Source organism: Siphateles boraxobius, unplaced genomic scaffold, assembly GCF_051911475.1.
Source record: "Siphateles boraxobius isolate OS27281-9 unplaced genomic scaffold, OSU_SipBor_1 6, whole genome shotgun sequence".
Lineage (NCBI taxonomy): Eukaryota > Metazoa > Chordata > Actinopteri > Cypriniformes > Leuciscidae > Siphateles > Siphateles boraxobius.
Window position 1 is genome coordinate 1327892 of NW_027509186.1, and position 17157 is coordinate 1345048.

At 43.1% G+C, this 17157-nt stretch overlaps 5 non-coding genes across 5 annotated transcripts; 4 read left to right on the plus strand and 1 right to left on the minus strand.

Annotated features, from left to right (window-relative positions):
- Nucleotides 1–1962: 1962 nt before the first annotated feature.
- trnag-ucc (transfer RNA glycine (anticodon UCC)) lies at nt 1963–2034 on the plus strand. Its single transcript has one exon. It is a non-coding gene; the product is annotated as a tRNA-Gly (tRNA).
- A 635-nt stretch (nt 2035–2669) lies between these two features.
- On the plus strand, nt 2670–2741 carry trnag-ucc (transfer RNA glycine (anticodon UCC)). The gene has a single exon. It is a non-coding gene; the product is annotated as a tRNA-Gly (tRNA).
- Nucleotides 2742–4383: 1642 nt separating this feature from the next.
- Nucleotides 4384–4455, minus strand: trnad-guc (transfer RNA aspartic acid (anticodon GUC)). The gene has a single exon. It is a non-coding gene; the product is annotated as a tRNA-Asp (tRNA).
- A 3681-nt stretch (nt 4456–8136) lies between these two features.
- On the plus strand, nt 8137–8208 carry trnag-ucc (transfer RNA glycine (anticodon UCC)). Its single transcript has one exon. It is a non-coding gene; the product is annotated as a tRNA-Gly (tRNA).
- Nucleotides 8209–9993: 1785 nt separating this feature from the next.
- On the plus strand, nt 9994–10065 carry trnag-ucc (transfer RNA glycine (anticodon UCC)). The gene has a single exon. It is a non-coding gene; the product is annotated as a tRNA-Gly (tRNA).
- Nucleotides 10066–17157: the final 7092 nt, after the last annotated feature.

The window sequence follows — 17157 nt, forward strand, 5'->3', positions numbered from 1 at the left end:
CCCAGCAGGATATTCCTTACTGTCCCATCTCAGTGCGAGAAGGCTAGGCTTTTCCTGTTCTCATTGTTTTACCGGGTGAAGAGTCATGCTGAGCAAGTTTGAACACCTGCTATTTTATTACTGAGACCATTTGTCTTGGAGTTCTTATCTCAGTGTGAGAAGTCCTGCACCGTTCTGTTCTCATGTTTCAGCTCATTTACATGCTTTGTTCCTCACAATGTAATCCCTCCCCCTTGAAATGTATATAAACTACAATGTAAAGTTCCCTTAGTTAGACGATGTTGGAATGACTGCAGCTACCGACAAGCAATAAAGAACTTCTGCTTGGAAAACTTCCACTGTCTCCTGGTCTGAGCTTCTAACTTTTCTACAAAGAAAAAGATCACTACAGTGCCTGGTAGGTCAGGTCAATAAGTTCATGCAATTTTTTTAAGTGCCAGGTCCAAACAAAGAGAGTTTCAGTTCATCTGCACCTGCCAGCTGCTAATGTATTGCGAAAATTCTTGCTGACCGCACAACCGGGCTTCCAGTCTACGTTCAAAGGCCTGCGTTGGTGGTATTGTGGTGAGCATAGCTGCCTTCCAAGCAGGTGACCGGGTTCGATTCCCGGCCAACGCATCACATTTGTAAATTAAAGACCTTGATTACGAGCATTCTTGCTATGGGTTCGATTCCTGGGTCTGTCCATTCTTGCTGTATGGGTTCGATTCCCGGCCAACGCATTGCATTTTTCTCAAGCTGTCTTTAAAACAGTCGTCCGGGGCCCCTTGCCAACTTCTCCTGTAACTTGTTTGCTGGAGCAAAACTTTTGTTAAGGTCTTTTGGCAGCAGTAAAGGACTGGATCTCCCCGTCGGGGAATCGAACTCCAGTCTCCGCGTGACAGGCGGAGATACTTGCCACTATACTAACAAGGAGTTGCAGAGACAGGTAGTTGTAACCAATCAGCGCGGCTTCCAGGAACGGCTTCATGCGTCATTTTAGCTCAACGCTTCACATAAGCCAGTGATTGCAAAAAATAATCTAATACCGTTTAAATATGAAGTGTCTGTATAAAACGTGTTACATTATTAAATTAGAGACCTTGTTTTTTAATATGGTGCCTGGTAGGTCAGGTCAATAAGTTCATGCCATTTTTTTAAGTGCCAGGTCCAAACAAAGAGAGTTTCAGTTCATCTCCACCTGCCAGCTGCTAATGTATTGCGAAAATTCTTGCTGACCGCACAACTGGGCTTCCAGCCTACATCCAACAGTCTTGAGTTGGTGGTATAGTGGTGAGCATAGCTGCCTTCCAAGCAGTTGAGCCGGGTTCGCTTCCCGGCCAAAGCATCACATTTGTAAATTAAAGACCTTGATTACGAGCATTCTTGCTATGGGTTCGATTCCTGGATCGATCCATTCTTGCTGTATGGGTTCGATTCCCGGCCAACGCATTCCATTTTTCTCAAGCTGTCTTTAAAACAGTCGTCAGGGCCCCTTTCCCACTTCCCTGTAACTTGTTTGCTGGAGCAAAACTTTTGTTAAGGTCTTTTGGCAGCAGTAAAGGACTGAATCTCCCCGTCGGGGAATCGAACCCCAGTCTCCGCATGACAGGCGGAGATACTTTCCACTATACTAACAAGGAGTTGCAGAGACAGGTAGTTGTATCCGATCAGCGCGGCTTGCAGGAAAGGCGTCATGCGTCATTTTAGCTCAACGCTTCAAAGAAGCCAGTGAATCCAAAAAATAATCTAATACCGTTTAAATATGAAGTGTCTGTATAAAACGTGTTACATTATTAAATTAGAGACCTTGTTTTTTAATATGGTGCCTGGTAGGTCAGGTCAATAAGTTCATGCCATTTTTTTAAGTGCCAGGTCCAAACAAAGAGAGTTTCAGTTCATCTCCACCTGCCAGTGGCTAATATATTGCGAAAATTCTTGCTGACCGCACAACAGGGCTTCCAGCCTACATCCAACAGTCTTGCGTTGGTGGTATAGTGGTGAGCATAGCTGCCTTCCAAGCAGTTGACCCGGGTTTGATTCCCGGCCAACGCATCACATTTGTAAATTAAAGACCTTGATTACGAGCATTCTTGCTATGGGTTCGATTCCTGGATCGATCCATTCTTGCTGTATGGGTTCGATTCCCGGCCAACGCATTCCATTTTTCTCAAGCTGTCTTTAAAACAGTCGTCAGGGCCCCTTGCCAACTTCCCTGTAACTTGTTTGCTGGAGCAAAACTTTTGTTAAGGTCTTTTGGCAGCAGTAAAGGACTGAATCTCCCCGTCGGGGAATCGAACCTCAGTCTACGCATGACAGGCGGAGATACTTTCCACTATACTAACAAGGAGTTGCAGAGACAGGTAGTTGTATCCGATCAGCGCGGCTTGCAGGAACGGCGTCATGCGTCATTTTAGCTCAACGCTTCACAGAAGCCAGTGAATGCAAAAAATAATCTAATACCGTTTAAATATGAAGTGTCTGTATAAAACGTGTTACATTATTAAATTAGAGACCTTGTTTTTTAATATGGTGCCTGGTAGGTCAGGTCAATAAGTTCATGCAATTTTTTTAAGTGCCAGGTCCAAACAAAGAGAGTTTCAGTTCATCTGCACCTGCCAGCTGCTAAAGTATTGCAAAAATTATTGCTGACCGCAGAAAAGGGCTTCCGGTCTACATCCAACAGTCTTGCGTTGGTGGTATAGTCGTGAGCATAGCTGCCTTCCAAGCAGTTGACCCGGGTTCGATTCCCGGCCAACGCATCACATTTGTAAATTAAAGACCTTGATTACGAGCATTCTTGCTATGGGTTCGATTCCTGGGTCTGTCCATTCTTGCTGTATGCGTTCGATTCCCGGCCAACGCATTGCATTTTTCTCAACCTGTCTTTAAAACAGTCGTCCGAGGCCCCTTGCCAACTTCTCCTGCAACTCGTTTGCTGGAGCAAAACATTTGTTAAGGTCTTTTGGCAGCAGTACAGGACTGGATCTCCCCGTCGGGGAATCGAACCCCAGTCTCCGCGTGACAGGCAGAGGTACTTTCCACTATACTAAAAAAGAGTTGCAGAGACAGGTAGTTGTATCCGATCAGCGCGGCTTCCAGGAACAGCGTCATGCGTCATTTTAGCTCAACGCTTCACAGAAGCCAGTGAATCCAAAAAATAATCTAATACCGTTTAAATATGAAGTGTCTGTATAAAAAGTGTTACATTATTAAATTAGAGACCCTTTTTTTTAATATGGTGCCTGGTAGGTCAGGTCAATAAGTTCATGCAATTTTTTTAAGTGCCAGGTCCAAACAAAGAGAGTTTCAGTTCATCTGCACCTGCCAGCTGCTAAAGTATTGCGAAAATTATTGCTGACCGCAGAACAGGGCTTCAGGTCTACATCCAACAGTCTTGCGTTGGTGGTATAGTGGTGAGCATAGCTGCCTTCCAAGCAGTTGACCCGGGTTCGATTGCTGACCAACGCATCACATTTGTAAATTAAAGACCTTGATTACGAGCATTCTTGCTATGGGTTCGATTCCTGGGTCTGTCCATTCTTGCTGTATGGGTTCGATTCCCGGCCAACGCATTGCATTTTTCTCAAGCTGTCTTTAAAACAGTCGTCCGGGCCCCTTGCCAACTTCCCTGTAACTTGTTTGCTGGAGCAAAACATTTGTTAAGGTCTTTTGGCAGCAGTAAAGGACTGAATCTCCCCGTCGGGGAATCGAACCCCAGTCTCCGTGTGACAGGCGGAGATACTTTCCACTATACTAACAAGGAGTTGCAGAGACAGGTAGTTGTATCCGATCAGCGCGGCTTGCAGAAACGGCGTCATGCGTCATTTTAGCTCAACGCTTCACAGAAGCCAGTGAATCCAAAAAATAATCTAATACCGTTTAAATATGAAGTGTCTGTATAAAACGTGTTACATTATTCAATTAGAGACCCTTTTTTTTAATATGGTGCCTGGTAGGTCAGGTCAATAAGTTCATGCAATTTTTTTAAGTGCCAGGTCCAAACAAAGAGAGTTTCAATTCATCTGCACCTGCCAGCTGCTAATATATTGCGAACATTCTTGCTGACTGCACAAGAGGGCTTCCAGTCTACATCCAACAGTCTTGTGTTGGTGGTATAGTGGTGAGCATAGCTGCCTTCCAAGCAGTTGACCTGGGTTAGATTCCTGGCCAACGCATCACATTTGTAAATTAAAGACCTTGATTACGAGCATTCTTGCTATGGGTTCGATTCCTGGGTCTGTCCATTCTTGCTGTATGCGTTCGATTCCCGGCCAACGCATTGCATTTTTCTCAAGCTGTCTTTTAAACAGTCGTCGGTGGCCCCTTGCCAACTTCTCCTGTAACTTGTTTGCTGGAGCAAAACATTTGTTAAGGTCTTTTGGCAGCAGTAAAGGACTGGATCTCCCCGTCGGGGAATCGAACCCCGGTCTTCCGCGTGACAGGCGGAGATACTTTCCACTATACTAACGAGGAGTTGCAGAGACAGGTAGTTGTATCCGATCAGCGCGGCTTCCAGGAACGGTGTCATGCGTCATTTTAGCTCAACGCTTCACAGAAGCCAGTGAATGCAAAAAATAATCGAATACCGTTTAAATATGAAGTGTCTGTATAAAACGTGTTACATTATTAAATTAGAGACCTTGTTTTTTAATATGGTGCCTGGTAGGTCAGGTCAATAAGTTCATGCAATTTTTTTAAGTGCCAGGTCACAACAAAGAGAGTTTCAGTTCATCTGCACCTGCCAGCTGCTAAAGTATTGCGAAAATTATTGCTGACCGCAGAAAAGGGCTTCCAGTCTACAACCAACAGTCTTGGGTTGGTGGTATAGTGGTGAGCATAGCTGCCTTCCAAGCAGTTGACCCGGGTTCGATTCCCGGCCATCGCATCACATTTGTAAATTAAAGACCTTGATTACGAGCATTCTTGCTATGGGTTCGATTCCTGGGTCTGTCCATTCTTGCTGTATGCGTTCGATTCCCGGCCAACGCATTGCATTTTTCTCAAGCTGTCTTTAAAACAGTCGTCCGAGGCCCCTTGCCAACTTCTCCTGCAACTTGTTTGCTGGAGCAAAACATTTGTTAAGGTCTTTTGGCAGCAGTACAGGACTGGATTTCCCCATCGGGGAATCGAACCCCAGTCTCCGCGTGACAGGCGGAGGTACTTTCCACTATACTAACAAAGAGTTGCAGAGACAGGTAGTTGTATCCGATCAGCGCGGCTTCCAGGAACAGCGTCATGCGTCATTTTAGCTCAACGCTTCACAGAAGCCAGTGAATCCAAAAAATAATCTAATACCGTTTAATATGAAGTGTCTGTATAAAAAGTGTTACATTATTAAATTAGAGACCCTTTTTTTTAATATGGTGCCTGGTAGGTCAGGTCAATAAGTTCATGCAATTTTTTTAAGTGCCAGGTCCAAACAAAGAGAGTTTCAGTTCATCTGCACCTGCCAGCTGCTAAAGTATTGCGAAAATTATTGCTGACCGCAGAACAGGGCTTCAGGTCTACATCCAACAGTCTTGCGTTGGTGGTATAGTGGTGAGCATAGCTGCCTTCCAAGCAGTTGACCCGGGTTCGATTGCTGGCCAACGCATCACATTTGTAAATTAAAGACCTTGATTACGAGCATTCTTGCTATGGGTTCGATTCCTGGGTCTGTCCATTCTTGCTGTATGGGTTCGATTCCCGGCCAACGCATTGCATTTTTCTCAAGCTGTCTTTAAAACAGTCGTCTGGGCCCCTTGCCAACTTCCCTGTAACTTGTTTGCTGGAGCAAAACATTTGTTAAGGTCTTTTGGCAGCAGTAAAGGACTGAATCTCCCCGTCGGGGAATCGAACCCCAGTCTCCGTGTGACAGGCGGAGATACTTTCCACCATACTAACAAGGAGTTGCAGAGACAGGTAGTTGTATCCGATCAGCGCGGCTTGCAGGAACGGCGTCATGCGTCATTTTAGCTCAACGCTTCACAGAAGCCAGTGAATGCAAAAAATAATCTAATACCGTTTAAATATGAAGTGTCTGTATAAAACGTGTTACATAATTAAATTAGAGACCTTGTTTTTTAATATGGTGTTGTAGGATTACAAATTTTATTTAAATGTTTAATTTAGAATTCCAATACAATAGTATTTTATATTGAGAAAGTTTATAAATGATGAGACCAGGAAATCCCTGCAAACGGTAGGGGTTCCCAGCAGGATATTCCTGACTGTCCCATCTCAGTACGAGAAGGCTAGGCTTTTCCTGTTCTCATTGTTTTATCGGGTGAAGAGGCATGCTGAGCAAGTTTGAACACCTGCCATTTTATTACTGAGACCATTTGTCTTGGAGTTCTTATCTCAGTGCGAGAAGTCCTGCACCGTTCTGTTCTCATGTTTCAGCTCATTTACATGCTTTGTTCCTCACAATGTAATCCCTCCCCCTTGAAATGTATATAAACTACAATGTAAAGTTCCCTTAGTTAGACGAGGTTGGAATGACTGCAGCTACCGACAAGCAATAAAAAACTTCTGCTTGGAAAACTTCCACTGTCTCCTGGTCTGAGCTTCTAACTTTTCTACAAAGAAAAAGATCACTACATTGCCTGGTAGGTCAGGTCAATAAGTTCATGCAATTTTTTTAAGTGCCAGGTCCAAACAAAGAGAGTTTCAGTTAATCTGCACCTGCCAGCTGCTAATGTATTGCGAAAATTCTTGCTGACCGCACAATACGGCTTCCAGTCTACAGCCATCAGTCTTGCGTTGGTGGTATAGTGGTGAGCATCCCTGCCTTCCAAGCAGTTGATCTGGGTTTGATTCCCAGCCAACGCATCACTTTTGTAAATTAAAGACCTTGATTACGAGCATTCTTGCTATGGGTTCGATTCCTGGGTCTGTCCATTCTTGCTGTATGGGTTCGATCCCCGGCCAATGCATTGCATTTTTCTCAAGCTGTCTTTAAAACAGTCGTCCGGGGCCCCTTGCCAACTTCTCCTGTAACTTGTTTGCTGGAGCAAAACTTTTGTTAAAGTCTTTTGGCAGCAGTAAATGACTGTATCTCCCCGTCGGGGAATCGAACCACGGTCTTCCGCGTGACAGGCGGAGATACTTTCCACTATACTAACGAGGAGTTGCAGAGACAGGTAGTTGTCCCCGATCAGGCCGACTTCCACGAACGGCGTCATGCGTCATTTTAGCTCAACGCTTCACAGAAGCCAGTGAATCCAAAAAAAAATCTAATACCGTTTAAATATAAAGTGTCTGTATAAAACGTGTTACATTATTAAATTAGAGACCTTGTTTTTTAATATGGTGCCTGGTAGGTCAGGTCAATAAGTTCACGCATTTTTTTTAAGTGCCAGGTCCAAACAAAGAGAGTTTCAGTTCATCTGCACCTGCCAGCTGCTAATGTATTGCGAAAATTCTTGCTGACCGCGCAAGAGGGCTTCCAGCCTACATCCGACAGTCTTGCGTTGGTGGTATTGTGGTGAGCATAGCTGCCTTCCAAGCAGGTGACGGGGTTCGATTCCCGGCCAACGCATCACATTTGTAAATTAAAGACCTTGATCACGAGCATTCTTGCTATGGGTTCGATTCCTGGGTCTGTCCATTCTTGCTGTATGGGTTCGATTCCCGGCCAACGCATTGCATTTTTCTCAAGCTGTCTTTAAAACAGTCGTCCGGGCCCCTTGCCAACTTCCCTGTAACTTGTTTGCTGGAGCAAAACTTTTGTTAAGGTCTTTTGGCAGCAGTAAAGGACTGAATCTCCCCGTCGGGGAATTGAACCCCAGTCTCCGCGTGACAGGCGGAGATACTTTCCACTATACTAACAAGGAGTTGCAGAGACAGGTTGTTGTATCCGATCAGCCGGGCTTGCAGGAACGGCGTCATGCGTCATTTTAGCTCAACGCTTCACAGAAGCCAGTGAATGCAAAAAATAATCTAATACCGTTTAAATATGAAGTGTCTGTATAAAACGTGTTACATTATTAAATTAGAGACCTTGTTTTTTAATATGGTGCCTGGTAGGTCAGGTCAATAAGTTCATGCAATTTTTTTAAGTGCCAGGTCCAAACAAAGAGAGTGTCAGTTCATCAGCACCTGCCAGCTGCTAAAGTATTGCGAAAATTATTGCTGACCGCAGAACAGGGCTTCCAGTCTACATCCAACAGTCTTGCGTTGGTGGTATAGTGGTGAGCATAGCTGCCTTCCAAGCAGTTGACCCGGGTTCGATTCCCGGCCAACGCATCACATTTGTAAATTATAGACCTTGATTACGAGCATTCTTGCTATGGGTTCGATTCCTGGGTCTGTCCATTCTTGCTGTTTGCGTTCGATTCCCGGACAACCCATTGCATTTTTCTCAAGCTGTCTTTAAAACAGTCGTCCGAGGCCCCTTGCCAACTTCTCCTGCAACTTGTTTGCTGGAGCAAAACATTTGTTAAGGTCTTTTGGCAGCAGTAAAGGACTGGATCTCCTCGTCGGGGAATCGAACCCCAGTCTCCGCGTGACAGGCGGAGGTACTTTCCACTATACTAACAAAGAGTTGCAGAGACAGGTAGTTGTATCCGATCAGCGCGGCTTCCAGGAACGGCGTCATGCGTCATTTTAGCTCAACGCTTCACAGAAGCCAGTGAATCCAAAAAATTATCTCATTCCGTTTAAATATGAAGTTTATGTATAAAACGTGTTACATTATTAAATTAGAGACCTTGTTTTTTAATATGGTGCCTGGTAGGTCAGGTCAATAAGTTCATGCAATTTTTTTAAGTGCCAGGTCCAAACAAAGAGAGTGTCAGTTCATCAGCACCTGCCAGCTGCTAAAGTATTGCGAAAATTATTGCTGACCGCAGAAGAGGGCTTCCAGTCTACATCCAACAGTCTTGCGTTGGTGGTATAGTGGTGAGCATAGCTGCCTTCCAAGAAGTTGACCAGGGCTCGATTCCTGGCCAACGCATCACATTTGTTAATTAAAGACCTTGATTACGAGCATTCTTGCTACGGGTTCGATTCCTGGGTCTGTCCATTCTTGCTGTATGGGTTCGATTCCCGGCCAACGCATTGCATTTTTCTCAAGCTGTCTTTAAAACAGTCGTCCGGGCCCCTTGCCAACTTCTCCTGTAACTTGTTTGCTGGAGCAAAACTTTTGTTAAGGTCTTTTGGCAGCAGTAAAGGACTGGATCTTCCCGTCGGGGAATCAAATCCCGGTCTTCCGTGTAACAGGCGGAGATACTTTCCACTATACTAACGAGGAGTTGCAAAGACAGGCAGTCGCCCCCGATCAGCGCGACTACAGCTCGCTGCAAACAGCCTTCCCACTTCCAGGAACGGTGTCATATTAGCTCAACGCTTCACAGAAGCCAGTGAATCCACAAAAAGAATCTAATACCATTTAAATATGAAGTGTCTGTATAAAACGTGTCACATTTTTAAATTAAAGACCTTGATTACGAGCATTATTGCTGTATGGGTTCGATTCCTGGGTCTGTCCATTCTTGCTGTATGGGTTCGATTCCCAGCCAACGCATTGCATTTTTCTCAAGCTGTCTTTAAAACAGTCGTCCAGGGCCCCTTGCCAACTTCTCCTGTAACTTGTTTGCTGGAGCAAAACTTTTGTTAAGGTCATTTTGCAGCAGTAAAGGACTGGATCTTCCCCGTTCTCCCGCTTGACAGGCGTAGATACTTTCCACTATACTAACAAGGAGTTTCAGAGACAGGTAGTTGTATCCGATCAGCGCGGCTTCCAGGAACAGCGTCATGCGTCATTTTAGCTCAACGCTTCACAGAAGCCAGTGAATCCAAAAAATTATCTAATTCCATTTAAATATGAAGTTTCTGTATAAAACGTGTTACATTATTAAATTAGAGACCTTGTTTTTTAATATGGTGCCTGGTAGGTCAGGTCAATAAGTTCATGCAATTTTTTTAAGTGCCAGGTCCAAACAAAGAGAGTTTCAGTTCATCTGCACCTGCCAGCTGCTAAGATTCTTGCTGACCGCACAAAAGGGCTTCCAGTCTACATACAACAGGCTTGCGTTGGTGGTATAGTGGTGAGCATAGCTGCCTTCCAAGCAGTTGACCCGGGTTTGATTCCCGGCCAATGCATTGTATTTTTCTCAAGCTGTCTTTAAAACAGTTGTCCGGGGCCCCTTGCGAACTTCTCCTGTAACTTGTTTGCTGGAGCAAAACTTTTGTTAAGGTCTTTTGGCAGCAGTAAAGGACTGGATCTCCCCGTCGGGGAATTGAACCCCAGTCTCCGCGTGACAGGCGGAGGTACTTTCCACTTTCCACAAGGAGTTGCAGAGACAGGTTGTTGTATCCGATCAGCGCGGCTTCCAGGAACGGCGTCATGCGTCATTTTAGCTCAACGCTTCACAGAAGCCAGTGAATGCAAAAAATAATCTAATACCGTTTAAATATGAAGTGTCTGTATAAAACGTGTTACATTATTAAATTAGAGACCTTGTTTTTTAATATGGTGCCTGGTAGGTCAGGTCAATAAGTTCATGCAATTTTTTTAAGTGCCAGGTCCAAACAAAGAGAGTTTCAGTCCATCTGCACCTGCCACCTGCTAATGTATTGCGAAAATTCTTGCTGACCGCAGAACAGGGCTTCCAGTCTACATCCAACAGTCTTCAATAGTGGTGAGCATAGCTGCCTTCCACGCGGGGGCCAGTCGCATGTAGATGTAGAGCGTTGCTAGCCAATAAGAACGCAGGAAATCCCAGGGAGGGCCAGTCGCATGTAGGTGTAGAGCGTTGCTAGCCAATAAGAACGCAGGAAATTCCAGGGAGGCGGGCCTGAAAAAATACACGAAATTACAGGTTCGAGTCTCGTCTCGACCACAACTACCATAAAGTGTATCTAGATTAAAAAATGATTAGAAACTCATGTTAAGTACGATTTACATATAATAAACTAACTTTGTGCACAAAAATAGAATAAAACGTGTAAGATTTGTTGTTGTGTAGAATGTACAAAATGTGCAACTACCTTAATAAACATTTACATTATAATAGGGTTTAGTTTTCTTTAATATAGAAAATATTTGAATGTGAATAATTGTAAAGAACATTTTGATAATGTTTTAGACCTTTACATTTTACATTGAGATATTTACATTATATTTGTTTAACTATGTACAGAAATCCAATATATATATGAAATATAACCAGTAAACACCAAATAGTAAGTTTCTCGTTTTATTTATAGTACAGAAATATACATATTATTATGTAAAACTGAAAAAGGTAATGTATTAAATACTTATAGATTAAACAACAATAACATTAATAATAATAATAATAAAATATAAAGCTGTGGAGAACATAGGAAAAAAACAAGATTTTTTTAAATCAAATAATTATGTAGTGTTTAATGACAACAGTTATTAACATTTAGTGTTTACACATCTGAGCAAGATAAAATAATGCAAGTCAATAAAATTTACTTTAAAAACACTAAAGTACAATGCAAACAAGGACACAATTATTATATAATATAAATATATATAAATATATTTATATAAATAATACCTATATACACCTATATAAATAAAGGTGACTTGACTTGACTTGACTTGACACAATTGTTTGATTTTAATGAACAATGGAAATAAATGTAACAATTTAAAATGATAGATTATAGATTAAACAACAGCAATAATAATATCTAAAGTTGAGGAGAACAGGAAAAAACAAGAAAAAAAGTATTTTAAACTAAACAATTATGTACAGAATATAATAGTACCAGTGCTTAACATTTAGTGTTTTTCAAATCTGAGCAAGATAAAATAATGCAAGTCAATAAATGAACTTAAAAAAACACTAAAATACAATAAAATACAATACTTTTGGTATTTTAATGAACAAATGGAAATAAATTAAATATTTAAAAAAATTATATATATATATATATATATATATATATATATATATATATATATATATATATATATATATATATACACATTAAAAGTGCAATAATATGTATATACATATATGCATAAGATTGTGCAAGGAATGTCTTTGAGCTATAAACAGTATTTGAGGTCTGGGCATGTCATTTGTCAGTGAAGTCATTTTTTCTTTTCCTCAATCCACCTCTGCTTCTCAGCCTCATAGAATGGAGACTGCTGAAAGTCTTTCCATGAAATTTCATTCCCTGAGCCTGATAAAGGGAGAACACTTTAGCAGGACAGTAAATGTATTTGCCTGCCACTCCAGGGAAACCAGTGTGAATATGAGGACTGTTGGGTCCTTGTTTCAGTGGTAGGTGGCAGAATCTGCACAGACGACCAGTAGGATGCTCCATTACTGACTTTCTCTTGCTTCTCTCCTCAATCACCCTCCTATTTACTGCCCCTCTCTGCTTCGAGGACTCCAGTTCTCGCTGAAAAAAAGGAGTCTCTGCAAAGTCTTCAAAGGGCATTCTGGGGTTGGTCAGGCCCTCTGCGGAATATGTGTCAAAAACTTTCTTGGAGCAGTAGAAGTATTTAACATCACCACCTTGATAAAAGAAATGTATTGAGGTGCCATCACCCATGTATCGAGAATTAGGCTGACCACAGGCTAAACAGGATCTAGTGTGCTTTTTTTGCAGCATATGCTGTTGTTGTTGCTGCTGAACTGCCTGCTGCTTCTCTATGATGTCCTTCACCATCTTCTCAAGCGCTGCCTGGTCCAGAAAGACAGTCTCAGGAACACTCTTTGCGGGAGGATTGACTGGGGCAGGTGGCAGTACTGTCACTGGGACACTGATGGTTTCACTGCCTGAGTGAAGAAGCTGCCATAACTGCTGTGTCTCCAGGAGCTTTTCTGGGCTGGTGTTGAGTGAAGCATTAGTGTTCTTTTTTTTAGCAAGGTTTTTTATGTACCTGCTCATGTGCTGCTTTGTGGTTGAGTGCAAAAGGCTGTTTGGGTCAGTGCAGGCACTCTGTACCATAGCAGCATATTCACCATCCACCTTTGTCAGGAGGTCCTTGCTCCCGTGGTGCTTGGCCAGCAAACCATCAATGGCATTTCTCATTGGATCTGTCCATCTGTTATGGTCCAACACAAAGACTCGACCGCCTGTCTTAATGGGTCCAGTCCGAGCAGCACAGGGAGAAGCAGCTAAAGGCAGTGGTGGTGTGCTTGGCAGTTCTAAAAGAGATTCACAAAATTATTAAACGAAGTATTTGTTTTGTGTGCATAGATTAGGCAAACAGATTACACACATTGGTGCCTGTATGAATAATATAATTACCTGCATCTAAAAGAAACTCCTCAGATGTTTGTTCCTTCACTGTCACAGCACTCGGAGTAGAAAAACATTGAAAATGAGAGTCTGTGGGGTGGCCTCTGGTTCAGGAGCAAGAGGGGTCTCAGCAGAAGAGGAATCCTCTAAGCATTTCTGAAATTCAGCAAAATTAGTGTTATATGCGAGCGAGAATTATTAAGTATTTGTTTTTTAATAAAAAGTTTGTTATCAAAGAACTTTAAAGGCTTACCTGAGATGGAAATGAGAACTCAGTGCCAGATGAAGACTCTTCTTGCATTCCTAGGTCTGTCTTCCTGCTTTTGTGTTTGTCAAAGTCAAGAGGCACAGGTCGACAGCCTGGCTCCACATATTGTAGGCCAAACCTCTCTCTTGTGTCCCAGCTGGAGATGTGGAAGGCTGGATATTTGGGTTACCCAGTCACTCTTATAGATGCCCTGTTTAACTCCATCATCAAAACAGGGTCAAACACTCCAGGTAAGACAAGCCCAGGCTGCTTCAGGTCCACCAGCCGCTGATAATTCCAGCGTGCGACACCAGTCATACCCTGCGCCTGGAACAGCTCAGGAGAGACGCGATTACCCGTTACTCACTGAGCCTGGTGGAAATGAAACCCCTCTTGCTGTGAAGTGCCTCTGACAGGGATCCCGATGGGCACAGCAGCTCCTTCACCCTTGACATGATTCAGTTGTACCGAAATTTTAGCATCGAGGGTTTAAAAAGGAAGATGTTGTTGGGATCCTTTGCAAGATGGAAATGGTGAAGTACTTCTTCCACTCTTTGGACCAGCTCTCTAGGATGTGGCACTTTTGTCCTGCAGTGCGCTCTGATGTGCTGCTTTGTGGGATTAGCAGGCTCAATTCCACAGAACTTGTATGCGTTCCTCAGTTTCTCCAGGTCACTCTGATCTACTACGGCAGAAGAGAGGAATTGGCAGAACGAGCTATACAGAGGATGGTGCTCCGAAACACATTCCCTGGTGAATCGCCGCATACAGTGAAACAAGTCTAGTTTAACCACCATGTCCTCATTGTACTTCTGGCAAGCGGCATTTACATTCTTGAGGTTTTCTGATGTAACCTCTGCCACAGTAGCTTCAGTGGTCCTCCAAGCTTCCCACTGCTGGTGCTCATACGGTCCTGGGTCCATCACTCTGAAAGCAGCACAGCAGTCCCTAAGTACATAAAAGGGAAATACATTTTAATTTTAATGTATTCATTACCTTTGCTTACACATCTTGATGTGATGTGTGATGAGATGTGATTATTCTTACCTGTCCACCCACTGGTACTTGGCCTTGGGTATGCTAGCAGCACTGTAGCGATTGGCCATCCCACAGTACATTGAACTCAAGGATTGCTCACTCTCAGACTGCAGCATCACCCAGGACAGGATCATCCAGTTCTCGTTCATCACAGCGTAGGATGACATTGTGCCAGATGAGAGGGTCACTTTTCTAGCAACTTTGCGTGTGTGATCTGATCTGAACACCTGTCCAAAAGTTCCTTGAAGGAGCTGAGTGAGAGCTGCCTCTTGCCGGTGATATTCCTGAAGCAGGCACTCCACCAGATAATGTGCAGACACAGACACCCCATGCCACCCATCAGTATCTTCGTAACCCCCAAACGAAGCAGGTGTGTCATCCTTCCTCAATGCTCCTGTGATGGTTTTCTGGCCATACAGCCCTGCTTCAGCATCCCTGACGTTCTGCACAATGAGAAGGTATGCAAGGTGGGCTCTTTCAAACTTAAGGTGAAGCACCTCAGACAGCTGGTTGGCCTTGTCATTAGGGGATTTTCCAGAGCGCCTCAGTTCATCCATCACAGTTTTACAGATTGCCTTCTTATGAGTGAGGAAGGTTGGCAAGATGTTTCTGAATTGCTGTGGTAGCATGTCCACCCACTGAGGTTTATCAGCGAACCAGTATTTTTTACATGCCTTACAGCACAGACGTGAAGCAAGGATGTAATATTGCCCACTAGTGCCAAGGATCACTCGGGGTCTTCCCACACCTGAGGACACAACATGAGGATTTGGACAGCTGTAGAGTCAGGGCAGGATGTAGTTGTTTCTAAGCCTTTCATTTATACTGTGCTCAGGTTTCCAAATGAAAAAGGGATGGAGCTGGAAGTACTTTGGTGACGGAAGGCTCATGTTTGTCTCTATAAGCTCAGGCTGAGGTGGATAGCGCCACAAGGAGACCATATTCATTAGGTGTCTTACTGGGTGTGATCCTGGCCAGAGCCCCATGGACTCCATCTCTGTTTTCATCCAAATTCTTTGATGAAGAGAGCAGTTCCAGTGGCTAATATCTTGCAAGTAGCTAGTAACAGGTGCTTCCGTCTGTGCAGACGTCATTGATGCAGGAGCTGTAGGTGCTGATTGTGCTGCAGGAGGTGGTACAGAGCCATCAGTCTGTGAAGAAGGTCTACACACAGGAGCTGGTGGATTGGGAGAACTAGAGACTGCATGTGATGGTGGTGAAGGCTGTGGCAGAACTGCACGGAACACAAAGCAAAGGAAATAAATGCATATATATATATGCGTGTATAACACATTTAATGCTCGTGTGTTTAACTGTCTTTACTTTTTTTGTTCAAGTAGCTGGGAACAGGGGTTTCAGTCAGTGCAGACGGCATTGGTGCAGGTGTAGGTGCTGATTGTGCTGCTTGAGGTGGTATAAAGCCTTCACCCTGTGAAGAAGGCCTACACACAGGAGCTGATGTTGATGGAGGCTGCGGCAGAGCTGCAAGGAAAAGCACAGGGAGGAAATTAAAAACATATTAAAACACTGAATGTACATGATATGTATTTGATTGTCTTGACTACATTAAATGACTAATCATTATTTATTATTTTATTCTATGTATTTTGTTATTTATTCTAGTAATGCACATTCTGATAATGTTCAAATGTCTGTAAGTAAACAGTCCACTTTTTCACAACAAATAAAAACAGTTTAAATAGCATGCATAAAATTCATGAAGTGCACTCACCCTCACCACTGGTATATTCAAACCTTAACAGTAGTTAGAACAAAAGAACATGTTTTTTAGAACAGGCAAGAACAGTGCCAAAACAACAAATAAGATAATTAAAAAACAGAAATGTAAGATAAGTCTGTATGTAACCGAATAAGCCTCCAAAACTGATGTGTAAAGTAACCTGTTGTAGATAAGACTGTGGATCCTGTGGCTGCAGATGATCCTAAAAATTAAGCATTATAATTTGAATGGTTTCTCTCCAGTATGTACAATTTTATACCAATTTTATAAGAATTTGACATGGGTATATATAACACACATGACACAATACTTGATTTACTTACTCAGCTGTGTGAGATATTTTGTTGGAGAAATACTAAGCATCATCCTCTCCAGTTCTTCATCCTCCTCCATTACTATAAAATATGACAAATGCATCAGTAGCTAGGCAGGCTTTAAGAATCAATATAAGCAAACTTGCATGAATTTTATTAACTCACCAGGCTGATCAGAGTCAGTAATGGAAGGAACAGGTGGTCTTGCAGCGGAAGCTGATGGTGAGGGCATCGGAGGAGTGTTTTTGGTCATCTGTTTTTGCTGCTGTTTTAAAAGATACTGCTGCAAATTGTACATTTTGCTGCCTGGCACACACTTCTGCCTCATTATAAAGAAAGCATATCCGTCTGCCCTGGTATCCCAAATCTTCCTCCAAGTGTCTTGTGCTCTGGATCCAAATCCAACAGTATTGTCATCCTCTGTCAAAAAAGGCACTGCGTCTGGCCTTTGAGACAGATACTGTTTAAGATCTTCAATTTCCTTGAAGCTTCTTGAATACTCAAGAAAGGAAATGAGGCTATCCTTGCATGGACCCTCTGGGTTGAACTGCCCAGCCTGTTCTTCTTCCTCAACCTTATCGGACAGGTACAAAGCATAGCTGACATCATTCTCTAATAAC